This window comes from Cervus elaphus, chromosome 12 (genome assembly GCF_910594005.1).
Source record: "Cervus elaphus chromosome 12, mCerEla1.1, whole genome shotgun sequence".
NCBI lineage: Eukaryota > Metazoa > Chordata > Mammalia > Artiodactyla > Cervidae > Cervus > Cervus elaphus.
In genome coordinates, this window is record NC_057826.1 from 53,847 (window position 1) to 71,763 (window position 17,917).

Genomic DNA, 17,917 nt, shown 5'->3' on the forward strand with positions numbered 1-17,917 from the left:
AGACCCTAACTGTCCTGCCTGTCGGAGACATAAATTCCCTTAATAAGAAACCCCCGATTTCCTCAGCCTCACAGATCCCAAGTTTTCTCACCCTGCACATTCTACATCAGACAAAAGATCCCCAGTCCCATCTGTCTGAGGACCCCAGTTACTTCAGCCCGTGGGACCCAGATCTCCTCAAGCCGAGCGACTTGTCCCTTAGACGTAGAACCTAAGTTATGCCCAGATTTTTCTGAGTCTGCAGGAGGAGATCCTCAAAACCCTTCTTGGAGAAACATTCCCTCCGCTGCACCGGAACAGAGCCCTGATTTCACCCTGACCCCAGTCCAGCAGTTAGGGGTTTCCGGGTCTCATTAAAAATCCCTCCGTCTCCCACAGACACATCCCTCCCAGTGCCTTCCCTCAGAGGGGCTGAATTGTAGGGAACCAAAGAAACCAAATCTAGTTCACATTAGGCTGATCTGTCATATCTAGTCAGGATCCGTCCATCCCAACAATACCCTCACCCTGACTTTCCCCTCACCTTCCTGCCCTGGACACTCCACCCAAGGAAGACAGACCAGGCTCTGGACACTGGTCTGGGCTATCTCAGCACCTTCTTCTTCCACAGGCACCTTGGCCTTGAGCACTCCAATGGCCATGAGGCCGAACAGGTCTCCAGAGGAGAGCACTGAGGGAGATGCTGGGACAAGAGAGTGGAAGCCCACGGTGAGAGTTGGAGGCGGCAAAGCTGAGCTCTAAGCCAGCTCTATAGGAAGGACACGGCGCTGGTCCCTGAAGCACCACAGACTGGTTGCCCAGGCAACTGAGTGAACTCCCCTGTGACTGTACACAGGATGGGCATACCTGGTCCTGTCTGAGATGGTGGGGTGGAGTGGGGCAAAACAGGACACTAGCTTCGTCAACTGCCCTGTGTCCAGGGAGAGTTAGGAAAATGCTCAGTGTTTGTTCAGTTAGGCAGGACACAGTCAGGAAGGAAAGCCTTCATCCCGGGTCTCACAAAGACCATCCAGTAGCTTCAGGCTACTCCCTGCACAAAAGGTGGAGGAGAAGGCCCAGCTCTAAGGTCTGACTTAGATTAGTAAATCACTGATGAAATCTATTATTTTCCTTAGGCCAAAGATGCTTTCAAAGACATCTCCGTATACTTCTCCAAGGAACAATGGGAAGAGATGGGAGAATGGGAAAAAATCCGATATAGGAATATGAAAAGAAACTACGAAGCGCTGATTGCTATAGGTAACAGGAAGTGCTGGGTGCCTGTGAGCCTGGGAAACATGAAACAGGTCTTCACCCTCAGTGTTCACTTGCTGGCTCTTAGGTGCTTCATCTGCTCACAGTTCCCTTTTGTGTGGAGACTAACCTGGAGGAAATGTTTACAGTTTTGTACCAAAGGGAGGTTGACCTTGCAGTGCAGAGCTCACCTCTTGCCTTATTCTAGATTCCCCCAGTCCATCCCACTGATTCCCTGACTTTGTGACACTTCCCATTGCTTCTATGCTTTGTTTCTCCTTCTTAGGACAAATATTTTGCTTCTTTCCAGGTTTCAAAGCCACTCGACCGGATTTCATGCATCACCGCAGGCAGGTCATCAAACCCCAGGTAGATGACACTGAGGATTCTGATGAAGAATGGACACCAAGGCAGGAAGGTGAGAGGCCAGGAGGATGTGGAGGTGTCTTCCTGAAACCAGCCTGGGCTTAGGTCTCACTACATCTCAGCCATTAGCAAAGAAAACATAATTTTCAGCATTCTGAAGTGGTTGTGGCTGAATATTTATATAAGTCTGAATGAAGATGAATGTATAGGTTTTCCAGTGTAATTCTCAAAAGTTTTATGGTTAAAATTTATCATTCTTTTTACAAAGAAGTGTTTTTGCTAAACATTCTTAGTGAAAGGCCGTTAAAGAAACCTTAGAAATAAATTCACTAAACAGATTTAATACTAATCTCATTGGTTATTGGATTAAACCTCTTCGATGAGGAAATGATTATCATATTATGTCAAGATTATTTCTGTATGTATATAAAAGAAAACCCATGATCTTTTTACCCTAAGGTTAAACTAATTCTTTATTTTGATTCTGGGAAACGTTGGAGAGAACTATTTTTCTCCATGATCTTTCCCACATTTCACTGACCAGAGATGGCATCAGGTAAATAAAATGAAGTACACTTCTTATTATAAAGTGGAAGTGAGCAGCTCACCTCCTCTTCTGCTGCTGAATTAGTTTAGAAAAGTTAATCTGCCTAGAATGCAGAAAACAATTTAGACAGTTCTATGATTCTCCATCTATGGATTTCTGTTCTCCCAGATTTTTAAGAATTATTTATTTAGTTTTGGCTGCACTGGGTCTTCATTGCTGTCCATGGGCTTTCTCTGGTTGCGGTGAGTGTCTTCTCATTGCAGAGCATGTACAGGCTCTGTAGCTTGTGACACACAGGCTTAGCTGCCCCGCAGAAAGTGGAATCTTCCTGGACCAGCCATCAAACCTGTGTCCTCTTCATTGGCAGGCAGATTCTCATCCACTGTGCACCAGGGAAGTCCCTCTGTTCCCTGAGGCTATTAAAACTAGGGAAAGGGACATGAAAATAAATATTTGGTTGTCTGCAAAGGTTTTTACATGAAGAGAGATTCTTCATAGGGAATACATATGCCTCGGTTCACCATACGCCTGCACGTCTTTATTTACCTTTTTAACAATTTCTGAGTATATGGCACACTGTTGGTAACTATGTGCACGTTAGTGTTAGTTGCCATAGTGCTAATGGCTCAGTCATGTCTGACTCTGCCTACCCATAGACTGTAGCCCACCAGGCTCCTCTGTCCGTGGGATTCTCTAGGCAAGAATCCTGGAGTGGGTTGCCATTTCCTGCTCCAGGTGATCTTCCCAACCCAGGGACTGAGCCTGCCTCTGTTGCATCTCCTGCATTGCAGGTGGATTTTTTACTGCTGAGGCACCAGGGATATATATACACATTGCTATACAACAAATCTGTAGAAATGTCACATCTTGCGTGACTGAAGTCCTAACCCACTGAGTAACAATTCTCCAACTGTTCCTCCTCACAGCCCTTGGCAACCACGATTTTATTTTCTGTTTCCATGGATTTGATTCATTTAGATACCTCATAGAAGTGGAATCAGGCAATATTTGTCTTTTTTGATTGGTTCATTTCACATAGTATAATATCATCAAGGCCCATCCATGATATAGCATAGGACAGAATTCTTTTTTAAGGCTTCAAAACATTCCGTTGTGTGCATGTGGATATAAGAGCTATAACATATATCATATATATAACCATTATCTTTTATCCACCAATGAACATTTAGATTTCTTACACATCTTGCCCATTGGGAATAATGAGGCAGTGACCATACATGTGCCCACTATTTATTCAATATCTTGCTTTAAATTTTTTATGGAAATACACTCTTGAGTGGGATTGCTAGATCATACAGCAGTTCTAACTTTCTGTGTAAACTCCATACTGTTTTCTAGAAAGCTTGCAACATTTCAAATTGCCAACAATAGTGTATAAGGGTTCCAATTTATCCATATCCTTACCAAACTTGCTTTTGTCTTCTTATACACATTGCCCATCGCAGAAGGTTTCAATTTGTATTTCCCTATTGATTAGTAATATTGAGCATCTTTTCATATGTTTGTCGGCCATTTGTGTATTTTCTCTGGAAAATGTCTATTCAATTCCTTCTCTCACTGTTAGTCAGCCCAGACTGCCATAACAAAGAAGACTGCATTCCTTAAAACAGAGAAATTTGTTTTCTTACAATGCAGGAGCATGGAAATTTGATATCAAGGTTCCATCATGGTCCATCAGGGTCTCTTCCTGGCTTAAAGTTAGCTTTCATACTGGTGTATGCTTATTAACCCCTTATCAGATGCATATTTTACAAATATTTTCTACCATCCTATAGGTGGCCTTTTCAACTCTGTTCAGTGTCCTTTGCTGCACAGAGGTTTTAAGATTAATCTCATTTGTCTATTTGTACTTTGTTACTAATACTTGTGCACTTGGTACCATATCTAAGAAATCATTGCTGTTTCAATGTCCTGAAGCTTCACCCTTGTTTTCTTCTAAGAGTCTTATCAAGTCTTGCATTTAGGTCTTTAATCCATTCTGAATTGATTTTTCTTCAAGATGTAAGATGTTCATTATTTTGCATATGGTTATTTTGTTTGCCCAGCACCTTTCTTTACAGGGATTAAACTTTCCCCATTATCTTGACACCCTAGATGAAGATCATTAGGCCATGTATCCAAGAGTATTTCTGGCTGTCTATACTGTTCCATTGATTGACATATCTGTCTTTATGCCAGCCAGCTTCCTCAGTGGCTCAGCAGGTGAAGAATCTCCCTTCAGTGCAGGAGACCCAGGAGATGCGGGTTCTCTCCATGGGTTAAGAATATACCCTGGAGAATGAAATGGCAACCCTGTCCAGTATTCTTGCCTGAGAAATCCCCTGGACAGAGGAGCCTGGTGGGCTACAGTCCAAAAGGTCACAAAAAGTCAAGAAGACTGAGCGACTAAGCACACATTTTTTGCCAAATCTACACTCTTTTGGTTACTGTACCTTTGTAGTATATTCGGAAATCAGAGGCCTCCAGCTTTGCTGTTCTTTCTAAGATTGCTTTGCCTTTTTGGGGTGCTCTGAGATTCCGTGTTAACTGTTGGATGGATTTTCTATATCTGAAAAAAGTTCCATTGGGATTTTAATAGGAATTGCATTGAATCTTTAAATTGCTTTCGGTAGTATGAACAGCTTAATAATATTAAGCCTCCAAATCCATAAACATGAGACACCTATCTATTTATTTATGTCGGATTCCTTTCAGCAATATTTTGTAGTTTTCAACATATAAGTCTTTCATCTCCTTAAGTTTACTCCTAATTACTTCATTCTTTTCAATGCTATTATAAATAAGATTATTTGTCCAGTGGCTAAGACTCCACACTCCCAGTGCAGAGAAGTTGGGTTCAGTCCCTAGTCAGGGAACTAGATCCCAAATGCCACAACAAAGACCTGGCACAAACAAATAAATAAAAATAAATATATTGTTTTTTAATTTAGCTGTTCAGTATAGCTTTAAAAAAATAAAAAATAAATAGGATTGTTTTCTTACTTTCCTTTCTGGAATGGTCATTCTTCATGCATGGAAAGATATTTGAATGTTGATTTTGTACTGTGCAACTTTCTGTGCAGGATTTGTGTGTGTGTGGATTTAAAGATTTTTCTGCACATAAAACCAAGCCCCTGTGAACAGACATAATTTTACTTCTTTCTTTCCAAATGGAAGCCTTTTGTTTCCATTTCTAACCTAAAGCCCTGGCTAGGAGTTCTAATATTATGGTGAACAGAAATGTAGATACCAGGCATCCTTGCCTGTTTTTCTTGATCGTAGAAGTTTTCAGCTTTTCACTGATGACTAGGATGTTAGAGGTAGACTTTCAATATATGACCTTTATTATATTGCAGTAGCTTCCTCCTATTTCTATATTGACAAGTACTTTTGTCATGAAAGGCTACTAAATTTATTAGATAGTTTATGAACATCAGATGAGGCACAGATGAAGTTTCATATTTTTTTTTTAAATTTTAAGAAAATTATGTAATGGTCCCAGTGGAAGCACAGAAGTTGATGATACAGAAATCATCTTCCATTCGTCCTTTGGTAATCATTGTCTTTGTCACTCTCTGGCTTAGAATTATGTGTCCTTAGTTAGAATACCCAGAGTTTGGAAACATTTACCAACCAAAACACTGATTCTCACCATTTTTTAGGTAAACCTTCTTCGATGGCCTTCAGAGTGGAGCACAGTAAACACCAGAAGGTGAGAATTTCCCAAATCCTGTTGCCAAAATATCCTCCTCATGGATCCAGTCACAGGTGAGAATAGGAGAAAACACAGAGATCCTGGAGACGGCTGCCTTCCTGCCCTGAATCTTTAGCACACTGTCTGATACCATCACCACCTTTACAGTTAGTAAGAACAACAGCAGTAGTAGGCAGTTCTGTTGTTACACTATTTTCATAATATTTCAGACTTTAAGCATTTTATGTGAATAAACTTACTTAAACCTTAAATCAATCCTACAGTACCTATAAGTAGGTATATAGCTATCACCATTATACATCCAAAAAATGAGGTAAAAAACATTTGATTATATGTCTGAGATCACAGTATCATTGGTAGTGCAATCTAAACCAGTGCACCTTCTCTAAACCCCTTACAAACTGATTAAAACTTCCATAGTTCTATGAAGCTTATTCATACATCTTTATATCACTCATCTGAGAGATGTTTTCAACCTCAGTTCTTTTGTGCTGTGCTACGGAGGGATATGCTAAGACATCTGACTAAGGGAAGCTTAAGGACATGCTGGGCAGTTTGTAGAGTGGACAGTCCAAGATGAAGAAGGAGACAGGATCCCTACCTCAGAGCCTCCCACTCCAATAAGAGGAAGCAACTCGCAACCCTGATGAGCCTCAGGTTCATGACTGAAAAGCAACAAATAAGAAAATAACAGAAGGATGTCACATAGATTACCCACTTTTGAGTAGAAACTCATATCTGGGCATCATTTCAAATGCTCATTCTTGCAGGAGGGAGTAACAGCTCCTCCTCTGAGCTCCAATAGGCAACTCTCCTGTTTGGAATCATGTGTTCAGCCTGCCCCTGTGTTGTGAGCTTTGGGAGGCTAGCCCACACCCATTCATTCTCAGAAGTCCAGGCCCAGCTCAAAGCCCCTGAGGGACCCTGAATGTTTTGTGAATGAGTGACTCCACATTTGAGCATTCAACTAGGAGTAGAAAGGTCAAAGAATGCTGAAGATAGTATCTGTGAGCTAGACTTCAAATATAGATGCAGTTTAGGGAATAAATTGATACCAGGGATGTACGCTCACGTTCTTACTGTATTAAATAGCTCACACACCAATTTGTTGAAGATTATTAAATTTCATGTCCACTATAATATTAAGAATTAGCCTGTATACCAATTCATGGATCAGGAAACTGAGGAGAATCAGCTAGTCATACAGCCTTGTTCAAGGAGAACTGATGAGACCAGCTACTTTAATTCCAAACATTGTCTCTAGGACATGGCAACCTGCAACTTTCATCTCATTTTCTTTATTGTCTAAATGTGTTTCTGCCGATCGTCTTTTCTCTTCTTAATCTCACTGCGTTGTCACCTTATTTTCCAGATGTGGTTTGTCCCCTCTGTAATTTTTCATACTTCCTTGTCCATCAAAGGGCCACTAATTAATATAAACCCCCCGGATCTCACTACCAGACGTTACCCTCCTCTTTCCCTGACCTCCAGCTATTCTCCGTGCCTTGCTCTCACTTTTATGCTGAAAGTTGCAGGGGAAGAACCTTAAGATATGAATTCTAGTTTTGATTCACTATCCATCTAGGTCCCTTTGTTACACTCCAATGTTCAGACCACCCCCACCCCCAAATCAGGTATTTCCAAGAACTGTCAAAGTATTAACTAAAGTCATGCATGTGAAAACACTTCATAAAGTCCTAAAGAACTAAAGAAATGCATGTTGTCTTTTACTCACATGGAAGAGAATGTCCAGGGCACCATTAAGTAAGGAATCTAGTTTGAAGGAATTGCCAGGAGCAGCAAAATCGCTAAAGACAAGTGGCTCCAAGCAGGCTCAGAAACCAGTGCCCCATCACAGAAAAGCAAGGACCCCTGGACAGCACCCCAGACATAAAGTCGGTAAGAAAATTTGGGGAGTTCCTCTAATTAGTTCCGCTAATCCCTGTAGAAAAACTAATAAGTATGGCCTAGGTGTGTGGCATGGACTTTGGGTAGGCGGGGTTTAAGGTGGACTGATCTGAGACATGAGGTTAACACTGGGGCCTTGGGAAAATCTTATACATTTTCTGAGGTCCTGATTGCTATCTGTAAAGTGAGGATAAGGATACATAACTCATACAGTGCTTGAAAGCCTCACATTAAATGCAAAAGTCTGACACCTACAAGTAGTTCGATAAACCCAGCTGTGATAATGGGAACCGAGCATTATTAGTGTTTATGCCCAGAACTCTGCTCATGTGCCCTTAACGTGTCATGTGCCCTTAACATATATTTTCTGAGTAGATGTGTCGGTGAACTTTTTCCTAAGTAGGAAGGTTGGGAAGTTAAACCTACTAAGGGGAAGTGCAGGAAGCTATCACTGAACTGGGCATCTGTGGTCAGTGGAGCCTCAGTATCCTGAATCTGTAGTTAAAGGGAAAAGAAACAAAATATAGAGAAGGGACTTCCTGGGGGTTAAGTGGTTAAGGCTCCACGCTTCCACTGCAGGAGGTGTGGGTTCCATTCCTGGTCAGGGAACTAAGTTCCCATAAGCCATGCAGTGTGGCCAAGAAATAAATAATGTAACATTAAAGCATAAAATTACAAAAGTAAAAGTTTGAAAAATATATGTAAGAAAGTTTTAACAAAGTGTATAGATGGACAGGTAGGAGATCTCATACTTTCCGGTAAAAGAGGGGCTAACTCCCCATACCCCACCAGCCTTGCTTAGCTTCTGTTCTCTATCTTAGAACTCAGAAGAAAGGAGACTGGAGTGAAGAGGTACTGTCTACGAGAAAGAAAGGGCCATGTGTACCAAGAGGTCAGCGAGCCCCAGGATGACGACTACCTCTGTGAGTGACCCCGCTGGCCCACTCACGGAGAAGGGGCTACGAGGCCTTGGTCCACTAACCTCACCTCACCATTTGGTCCCCCGGCCATCCCCTTCCTCTATGACTTGGGGTGCAGGATCGAGGCCAAATGCCATGAATGCCCCAGTTCTTTCTGAAGGACGTTATGACCAGCAACATCACTATACCTCCTTTCATCCCTGTTCTCACCTCCAGATTGTGAGGAGTGTCAGAACTTCTTCATCGACAGCTGTGCTGCCCATGGGCCCCCAACCTTTGTAAAGGACTGTGCAGTGGAAAAGGGGCATGCCAATCGCTTAGCCCTCACTCTGCCCCCTGGGTTAAGCATCAGACTGTCGGGCATCCCTGACGCTGGGCTTGGAGTGTGTAACGAGGCATCCGATCTGCCGCTGGGCCTGCACTTTGGCCCCTATGAGGGCCAGATCACAGACGATGAAGAGGCCGCCAACAGTGGATATGCCTGGCTGGTGAGAAGCACCCGTTTCCCTGTCCTCTGGCCTCTAATGGCTTCTATGTGGTGGGGGTACTTCATGTCTACATGCAAGGACACAGATGGTGATAACACTGTCAGCAATGACACGGTCAGCCCTGTGTACTCTGTGCCCTGGGCGTGAACACAGGACTTCCATCTAAAGGTCAGAGGAGAGGTGGGACCACAGTGTACAGACACTCAGGACCTCCATCTAAAGGTCAGAGCAGAGGTGGGAACACAGTGTACAGACACTCAGGACCTCTATCTAAAGGTCAGAGGAGAGGTGGGAACACAGTGTACAGACACTCAGGACCTCTATCTAAACGTCAGAGGAGAGGTGGGACCACAGTGTACAGACACTCAGGACTTCTATCTAAAGGTCAGAGGAGAGGTGGGACCACAGTGTACAGACACTAGGTACCTCTATCTAAGGGTCAGAGGAGAAGTGGAAACGCTATGTACAGATACACAGGACCTTTATCTAAAGATCAGAGGAGAGGTGGGACCACAGTGTACAGACACTCAGGACCTCTATCTAAAGGTCAGAAGAGAGATGGGAACACCTTGGTACACACTCACAGGACTTCTATCTAAAGGTCAGAGGAGAGGTGGGAACACCTTGGTTCACACTCACAGGACCTCTATCTAAAGGTCAGATGAGAGGTGGGAATACCTTGGTTCATACTCACAGGACCTCTACCTAAAGGTCAGATGAGAGGTGGGAATACCTTGGTACACACTCACAGGACTTCTATCTAAAGGTCAGAGGAGAGGTGGGAACACCTTGGTTCACACTCACAAGACCTCTATCTAAAGGTCAGAAGAGAGGTGGGAACACCTTGGTTCACACTCACAGAACCTCTATCTAAAGGTCAGAGGAGAGGTGGGACCACAGCGTACACACACACAGGACCTCTATCTAAAGGTCTGAGGAGAGGTGGGAACACAGTAGTACAGACACACAGAAGTGACTCCTCCCTTGTGGAGCCCTTGCCTTCAATGAACCAAGAGACTCAGACTTGGAATGATGAGTAAGGGGCTTACCGTGTGGTCTGACCGGCAGGTGAATCCATGCAGGCTGAAACGCACCAACGACTACAGAGGGAAATAGCTCTTCTATTGCTTCCTACCAAAAAAAAAAGAAAAGAAAAGAAAGAGGAAAGCTTGTATCTCTTTTTCTGACACTCAGATCACCAAAAGGAGGAACTGCTACGAGTATGTGGATGGAAAGGACACGTCTTGGGCCAACTGGATGAGGTGAGTGCAGTGAGTCTCCAGTGTGTAGACATTGAGACTCCCTCCATCCCACGCCCCTTTCCTTCTCAACCTGGCTCCCTCAACAGCTTTCACATCTTCCTTCCTCTTTTCCCTCCATATCATGCTCTTTCATTTCAAAAGACACTAGAAAGAAGGAAATAAAAATATGGCATGTGCCGTCAAGATACAAGTCTATATGCTGAACAAAACTGGTGGACTTGAAAACAACTTGAGGAGTCTAGATTCACCAGGGACACTTTAACTCACTTAATGGACATTTACCATGCATTTTGTGTTTCGGTTTAGACAGTGCACTTCGTTACTGAAGCAGATCACACAACCCATGTCCTTTTGGAGAACATACTGCAAACAGACATTAGCCAATTGATTTTAGGAACAGTAACCTTATTTCTTCTATCTTTGAATAACTGCACAGAACCAGGATAACCTAACACAGGAGACCTTGACTGTTTGTGGGCAACAACCTCCTCAGGCCTGGTTCCAGTGACAAGTGGGCCCTGAGGCCTCAAAAGGAATGGGGGGCAGCATGGCCCTGAGCAGGGCCATTCTCTGAGGGCCTCTCCTTTCATCAGGGCAGGCAGACAGTGAACAAACTATTACTGTTCTGTGTCTCAAGCTATATTTGAGCTCTCTCCAAGTTTCTGTGGAGGGGGTGAGCAAGCGGATAGGACCCTGGATACACATGGGGAGATGGGAGAAAGCCTCGGGAGAGAAGGCAGGCTGGGGTGAATGCTGAGGGCTGCATGCTAGCCAAGGAGCACCAAGTCCTGTGGATGAAAGAGAACTTAATTCAGAGTTTAGAGGAGCTGGAGGTCACCAGCCTCACAGACAGTCCAGGTGGAGATGAGTCTGGAACTGGGCTCCGGAAAATGGCTAATTAGGTAAGGAGAGAAAGGCATGGGAGTTCACATGGCCTGGTCGAAGGTGTGAACAGAAGGTCCACATGAGGGGCGGCCTCAGAGGCGGAAGGCAAGGAGCTGGGCATGGTCGGAGAGTGGAGGGCACTCATCACCTGAGGTTTTTTTCCCTTTCCCGGCCTCGCCCCCAGGTATGTGAACTGTGCCCGCGACGACGAGGAGCAGAACCTGGTGGCCTTCCAGTATCACGGGCAGATCTTCTACCGAACCTGCCAGGTGGTCAGGCCGGGCTGTGAGCTGCTGGTCTGGTACGGGGACGAGTATGGTCAGGACCTTGGCATCAAGCGGAACAGCAGGGGGAAGAGTGAGCTCGCGACCGGGAGAGGTGAGTGTCAGCCCTCTTCCAGCACCCCACCCCATCCTGGGAGCCTCCGTGGTCCGATTTCAAAGCAGAGTACAATCCAGTCCAAAGGAAGTTGAGTTGCAATTAAAATGCCTCAGAATTTGATTCTTTTCATATGATTGTTAGGAGAAATTTTTACATTAAATATGTTAGTTCTAATTTTTAATATTTCATGCAAAAAAAAATGTGTAACATCACCTTCTGCTGAAAGGCTGAGAAGCAAAAAGCAACACTTCTGGCACCTACCAGCTCTCTGCCCTTTACCTGTTTCTTCCTCATTTCCTCCCATTTCTAAGCGACACATGTACAGTGATGTGCATTCAGTTACTGTTCCAGTTTGTTGTCATGTGAGTTCACACTCTGTGCCAGACAGGGCTCCACGCACCGAAACAGACAGAACCACTGCCCTGGGGCAGCAGGGGCTTCACACCAGACAGGGGCTGGTGCTCTGAGGAAAACCAGCGCAGGGAACGTGCCTCGGGTCAGCGTGAGCAGAGGGTGGGGTGTGGTGCAGGACGGTGGGGCAGGGTCTGTGCAGAGATAACACCCATGGGGAAGGATTCCGGGCAGGGAAGCAGCCAGTGCTGCAGCCCCAAGGCCGGGAAGAGAGGCCAGGCCAGGGGTCGCAGGAGGAAGCACAGAGGGAGAGAAGGGGGCTGGATGGGACACGGAAGCCTCAGGGCCTGTGTCCACGTGCAGGCCCCAGGGGTCCTCCTGGGTGACACAGAACAACCGCGCAGCTTTCAGCTGCAAGCAGCATGTTCTCTGTGCTAAGACGATGCTTTGGTTCATCTTGGGGACGAGACATCAGCAGGGAGCCCCCTCAGAGGTCAGTTGATTGCCAGATATGAGGGGAGAGTGGGCTGTCTGAAGATGCTTTGGACTGAGGGTGTGAAGAATCTGGCTGGAGATGTATTTTTAAATAGGGCTTCCTAGTGCATGTTAAATGGACTAAGACTGAATGAAATAAATGAGGTATGAGTACTGGTGAGGCTGGAGAAAGGATATGCCTTTATTTTATGATTTATGGGAAACTGAGAGAGGAGCAATTTGTGAACCAATTGGGGCAGCAGGGGCCAGAGACCTGTAGACAGTGGGACCTGGGCCGCTCGGTCTCGTCCAGTCTCAAACCCACTTCCTGCAGAGATTGGCACAAAGGCTGCTCTTTGAGCAAGGAGCCACAAAGTCAGATTTACCCACACCTGCTGAAACCACCCCCTGTGCTGCCTCCCACATGCAGAGAGCTCCAGGCCAGGCGCCCCTAACTTAATAGACCCTTTCCCCTCACAGGGAACCATTAAGGAGATTCCACCTAAGACATCAAGTCTTATCCCTCAGTAGGATAAATATCTGTGGCCACTGTGACATGACATTTCAGACACTTACACGCAGGGAAAGTCACTACAGATCCACCTCTATCAGGAGAGACGCTGCCTCTGATTCTGCTGGAAGGTCCCTATCTGGGTGATATGGAGAAAAGGCCCCTGTCACCAACTTCCTGGATTTCTGTAGATGTAGAGAATAAGAGTGGAGCGGAAACGTGGACTGTAAAGACACACTCGATGGGAGACAAATCATGCACTTTCAACACTTAAATGATTAGTGGGGAGGGCCTGACCACGGCAAACCAGCTACCTGACCAAAAGCTTCCTCTTTCAGCAGAACCGAAGCCCAAGATCCACCCATGTGCCTCCTGCTCTCTGGCCTTCTCCAGTCAGAAATTCCTCAGCCAACACATCAAACGCAGTCACCCCTCTCAGACCCTCCTGAGCCCATCTGAAAGAGACCTCCTCCAACCAGAGGATCCCTGCCAGGCAATCAAAATCAGCGATATTCAGATCCACACAGCCCGAGCGACAAACCTGAGAGTCAGGAGGCCAAGGCCATGCCCCAACCGTTGCTGAAAAGCATAAGGCTGAAGAGGATTTCAAGGGCTTCTTCCTACTCACCCGGAGTACAAATGGGGGGTTCTGGGGTGCATGAGAGAATGAGAGAAGAGCCCAGCACAAGCCAGAAACTGAATCCAGAGGACACAGGCCCATTGCTCACGGGGGCAGGGATCTCAGGGATTATGAGAGTCATGTACAGAGAGTGTGGGCAAGGCTCCAGGGACAGGTCAAGTCTCAGCACACACGAGAGGACACACACAGGGGAGAAGCCCTATGTTTGCGGGGAGTGTGGGCGAAGCTTCAGTCAGAAGTCAGATTTCATCAGACATCAGAGGACACACACAGGGGAGAAGCCCTATGTTTGTAGGGAGTGTGGGCGAAGCTTCATTCAGAAGTCAGATTTCATCAGACACCAGAGGACACACACAGGGGAGAAGCCCTATGTTTGCAGGGAGTGTGGGCGAAGCTTCAGTCAGAAGTCAGCCCTCATCAGACACCAGAGGACACACACAGGGGAGAAGCCCTATGTTTGCAGGGAGTGTGGGCGAAGCTTCAGTCAGAAGTCAGCCCTCATCAGACACCAGAGGACACACACAGGGGAGAAGTCCTATGTTTGCAGGGAGTGTGGGCTAAGCTTCAGTCGGAAGTCACTCCTCATCACCCACCAGAGGACACACACAGGGGAGAAGCCCTATGTTTGCAGGGAGTGTGGGCGAAGCTTCAGTCGGAAGTCCATCCTCATCACCCACCAGAGGACACACACAGGGGAGAAGCCCTATGTTTGTGGGGAGTGTGGGCGAAACTTCAGTCAGAAGACCCATCTCATCAGACACCAGAGGACACACACAGGGGAGTAGCCCTATGTTTGCAGGGAGTGTGAGTGAGTCAAGACCAACAAACCACACCTTAGCCTCAGGAGGATTACTGCAGCCACCCCATGCCTCAGCTCTAAGGGGGCCTCAGAGGAGGTCTGAGACCCGTTACTATCCCCAGAAGTATCACGAGAGACTTCCCAGTGGTCCAATTGCCAAGACTCCAATGCAGAGACCCACGTTCAATACCTGATTGGGGAACTAGCTCCCACAGGCTGCAACTAAGACACAGCACAGCCGAATAAATAAGCAGATAATAAATATTTTAAAGAAAGAGTGTGATAAGCACAGAATTACTTGTTAAATAGACCTTCCACTTTCGTGACAGGAGAGGAGGTAGATAAACAGCAGAGGGTTTCTTAAGTGTTCTGGAGATGTTCATGCCAATTGCCTTCGTGGTTTATTAGTACTTCTCTTCTAATAAATTTTTTCTCCAAACAAATCTGAAGCCCAGACTATGTACTCATTCCCCCCTTTTCACTGACAGCAGTGGAGTCCAGTCGAAGCTGAACCCCTGGGAAGGCATAATTCTGGAGCCAAGTCAGTTAGGTCACTGGACAGTCAGTTCCTGGGTCCAAGGAGAGGAATGTAGAGTGGAGTCAGACTCACCAGAGAAGGTAATTCCCTGGCCTCCTGGGAAGTGTGGCCTCTCCTCCTTATAGCCTTCGCTCTCCTTTGGCCTCTCCTGGTTGCCCTCTGGTTTCCTCTGACTTCTGTAGCCGCAAAGGTGAAGGCCACGTGCACGTGTGTGTGTGTATGTGCGCGCCTGGCTCAGCATGGGCCATCTGGTCTCTGCCGCTCCCTCCGGGTCATCACAGCATCTGGACTCCAGATTTGACCTCAGGGGTCCAGTTCTCAGCCCTGCCCCCAGCAGCTGTGTGAGTTGAGGCAAGATGCTCAACCTCTCTGTGTCTCTAACCTCACTGTGATACGGGGTGGGAGCACCAGCATTTTGGTCTGATGCGTAAGCACAAGCGGAATCTGGCAGAGGCTGGCTGAGAACGAAAGCCACACCTTTGCTGTCCTTTGTGTTTTTTTCCTTAATCTTTTTTTTAATTTTTTGATGGAAGGATAATTGCTTTACACAATTTGTTTTCTGAATGTCCTTCAGCCCCCACACCTTCCAGGTCTTCAGAGCTAGACGAGGAAGAGGCCGTTTAGGCACTGGGCTGCCCTGATGAGGGGGTGTGAGGTCAGGGGTGCTAAGGGAGGCCGACCTCCCTTCCCACCCCTGCCGTTCCTGCTGAGCTGGGCAGCCCCAGGGCCCCTCCACAGACAGGAAGTGCCCACAGTCGTCACCCCTGCCGAGAAGAGAGCCTGGAGCCGCGTTTGCAGAAAATCCCTGTCCGGCCCCCATCCCACCCCCACATGGAGGGTCCTTGAAGCCCACACCGCAGCTTCTCTATGCATGGGCCTCACACCTGTGCCCGTTCGCTCTGGGCAACGCTGTCGCAACCTTGAAATTCTTAACCATGGAAAAGTTCATCCTTACACTTCCCTGTCATGAGTGAAGTCTGATGGGCCCCGGGGTGAGCTGTGAGCAGAGCAGATGCACACACAGCACGGGTCCCAGGGTGGCCAGGCTGCACGAGGGGACAAGGTGGACACAAAGCCCCCCCACCCTGGGTGAGTGAGGGTGGGTACAGCACCAGGAAGCCACGCTTGCTCAGACCCGGAACTGAGCTCCGACACAGAGTGGGGGCAATGGGGTTCTTAAGGTCGACCACACCCTCCCCTCTGTGAATGACCTCTGCCCTGGCCTGGTCCTTCCAGAAGGAGCTCAGGAGGCTGAAGTCCGCCCGGCCACCAGAAGACACCAAGGGGAGACTGGGCCACGGGGCGGGGGCGGAGGGTGCGAAGTCCAGGACTCGGGGCAACGGCCCTCAGTTCCCTCCATGTGCCAGGCTTGTGAAGCGTCTCTACATGAACCACGTCAGTGATAACCACCCACTATTATTTTCGGGTTTCTATGCTTTCTTAAAGGAAGGTGTTTGTCTGTGGCTTGGTTTCCCTACAGGAAGGGAAGCCACGTAAACTCCCCATCTTCTGTGGCTTCAGGCCGGGGCCACGGGAGGGAGAGTTAGGGGTTGTGCAGGCAGAGGGGCTTCAGCTGAAAAATGGTGGGGACCCAGAAACCTGCAGAGGCTTCTCACCTGCACCTCCCACCAGAGCTGGGACTGGAATCCCCTGGAAGGGTGAGCAGGTCAAAGCTTCTCCCTCCCCTCCCCTCAAAAAGCTGACTCCTGGGGCCAGCCCATAACACCCCCAAATCCCCCATCACCCACAGCCCCACACAGGCCCTCCCTCACAGAAGTGGGATGACCTGGATGGTGGCACAGATGGTGTGTGACCCCAGAGCTGGGGGTCTCAGCTGACCTTGAGCAAGGGGGTTGATGCTTTACACAGCCTCCCAGCCCAGGGAGCTGCCAAAAGCCACAATCCATGCTCTGAAGCAGAGCTGGGGGATGGGGAGTGGGGATGGGAGCTCTCTGAGGTCGCATCCTGTCCCCAGGACAGCGGCCAGGCCCCACCTTTCACCAGGATTGCCCTGCACGGGCACACAGGACACCAGCAGTCATGGTACAGACAGCCAGCTGTCTCCGCTGCACGCTCCATCCTGACCACGGCGGCCCTGTGGCTGTACCAGCCTCACCTGCGTGCGGCTCTGCTTGGCCTCAATGGCTCAGGGACCCTGCGTGAGTCGGTGAGGGCAGAGCTCGCCTGTTGGACCGGGAAACTGTTTCCACAGAGAATCTGCCTGGATCTTGGCCTCAGTTGGTACAGATGTAACAGGCAGTATGTTCAGGGCTCAGGGAAGTTAGTTCTGAAGCTCTCTGGGTTTAGGGCTACAGCACCTCCTCACCTCCACCCCTTCCATGGTCATGGAGCCTTCTCTTCCAGAGGAAGGTGTTTGGCAACATCAGCCACAAAGACACTAAAGAGGAGAAAGCCCACAGCAGGCGGGGCTGGGTGTTCCTGGGGGAGCAGAGGGGCCTTGGACACTGCACGCTGGACCCCTGCCCCACCGGCTTCTCCTCCTTCTCGCTGGGCATGCAGCTTTCACCTGCTGGGTGCCCACCAGTGAGGGGCCACAAGACACCAAGCTGGGGTTGGCGATGGGTGAGCTGGATGCCAGGGAACCCGAGACCCTGCAGCAGGTCAGCGCACTGTGGACGAGGGCCGGCCTCACTGAACGGTTAGGCCCTGTGCATTCAGGAAACCCTCTCTAGACCCCAGGTGGAGGGCTGCTGCCCCCACTGTCCACCTGGGTCTCAGGAGGTGGAAGAGAGACTGGGTTGTCCTTCCCACCTCATGCCCAGAGAATGATAAAGGCCAGTTCCGAAAAGTCAGAGCAGGGTGGGCAGAGTGAGTCTTGGGTTTCACAGGGTCCCTGTGAAGAGGGGTTTACTGCTACCTGGATCCCTCTTGGCTGGTT

The 17,917-nt window shown here is 47.8% G+C and overlaps 1 pseudogene; it reads left to right on the forward strand.

The window, feature by feature from the left end:
• The first annotated feature begins 615 nt into the window (after positions 1-615).
• LOC122704994 lies at positions 616-17,682 on the forward strand (annotated as a pseudogene).
• Positions 17,683-17,917: the final 235 nt, after the last annotated feature.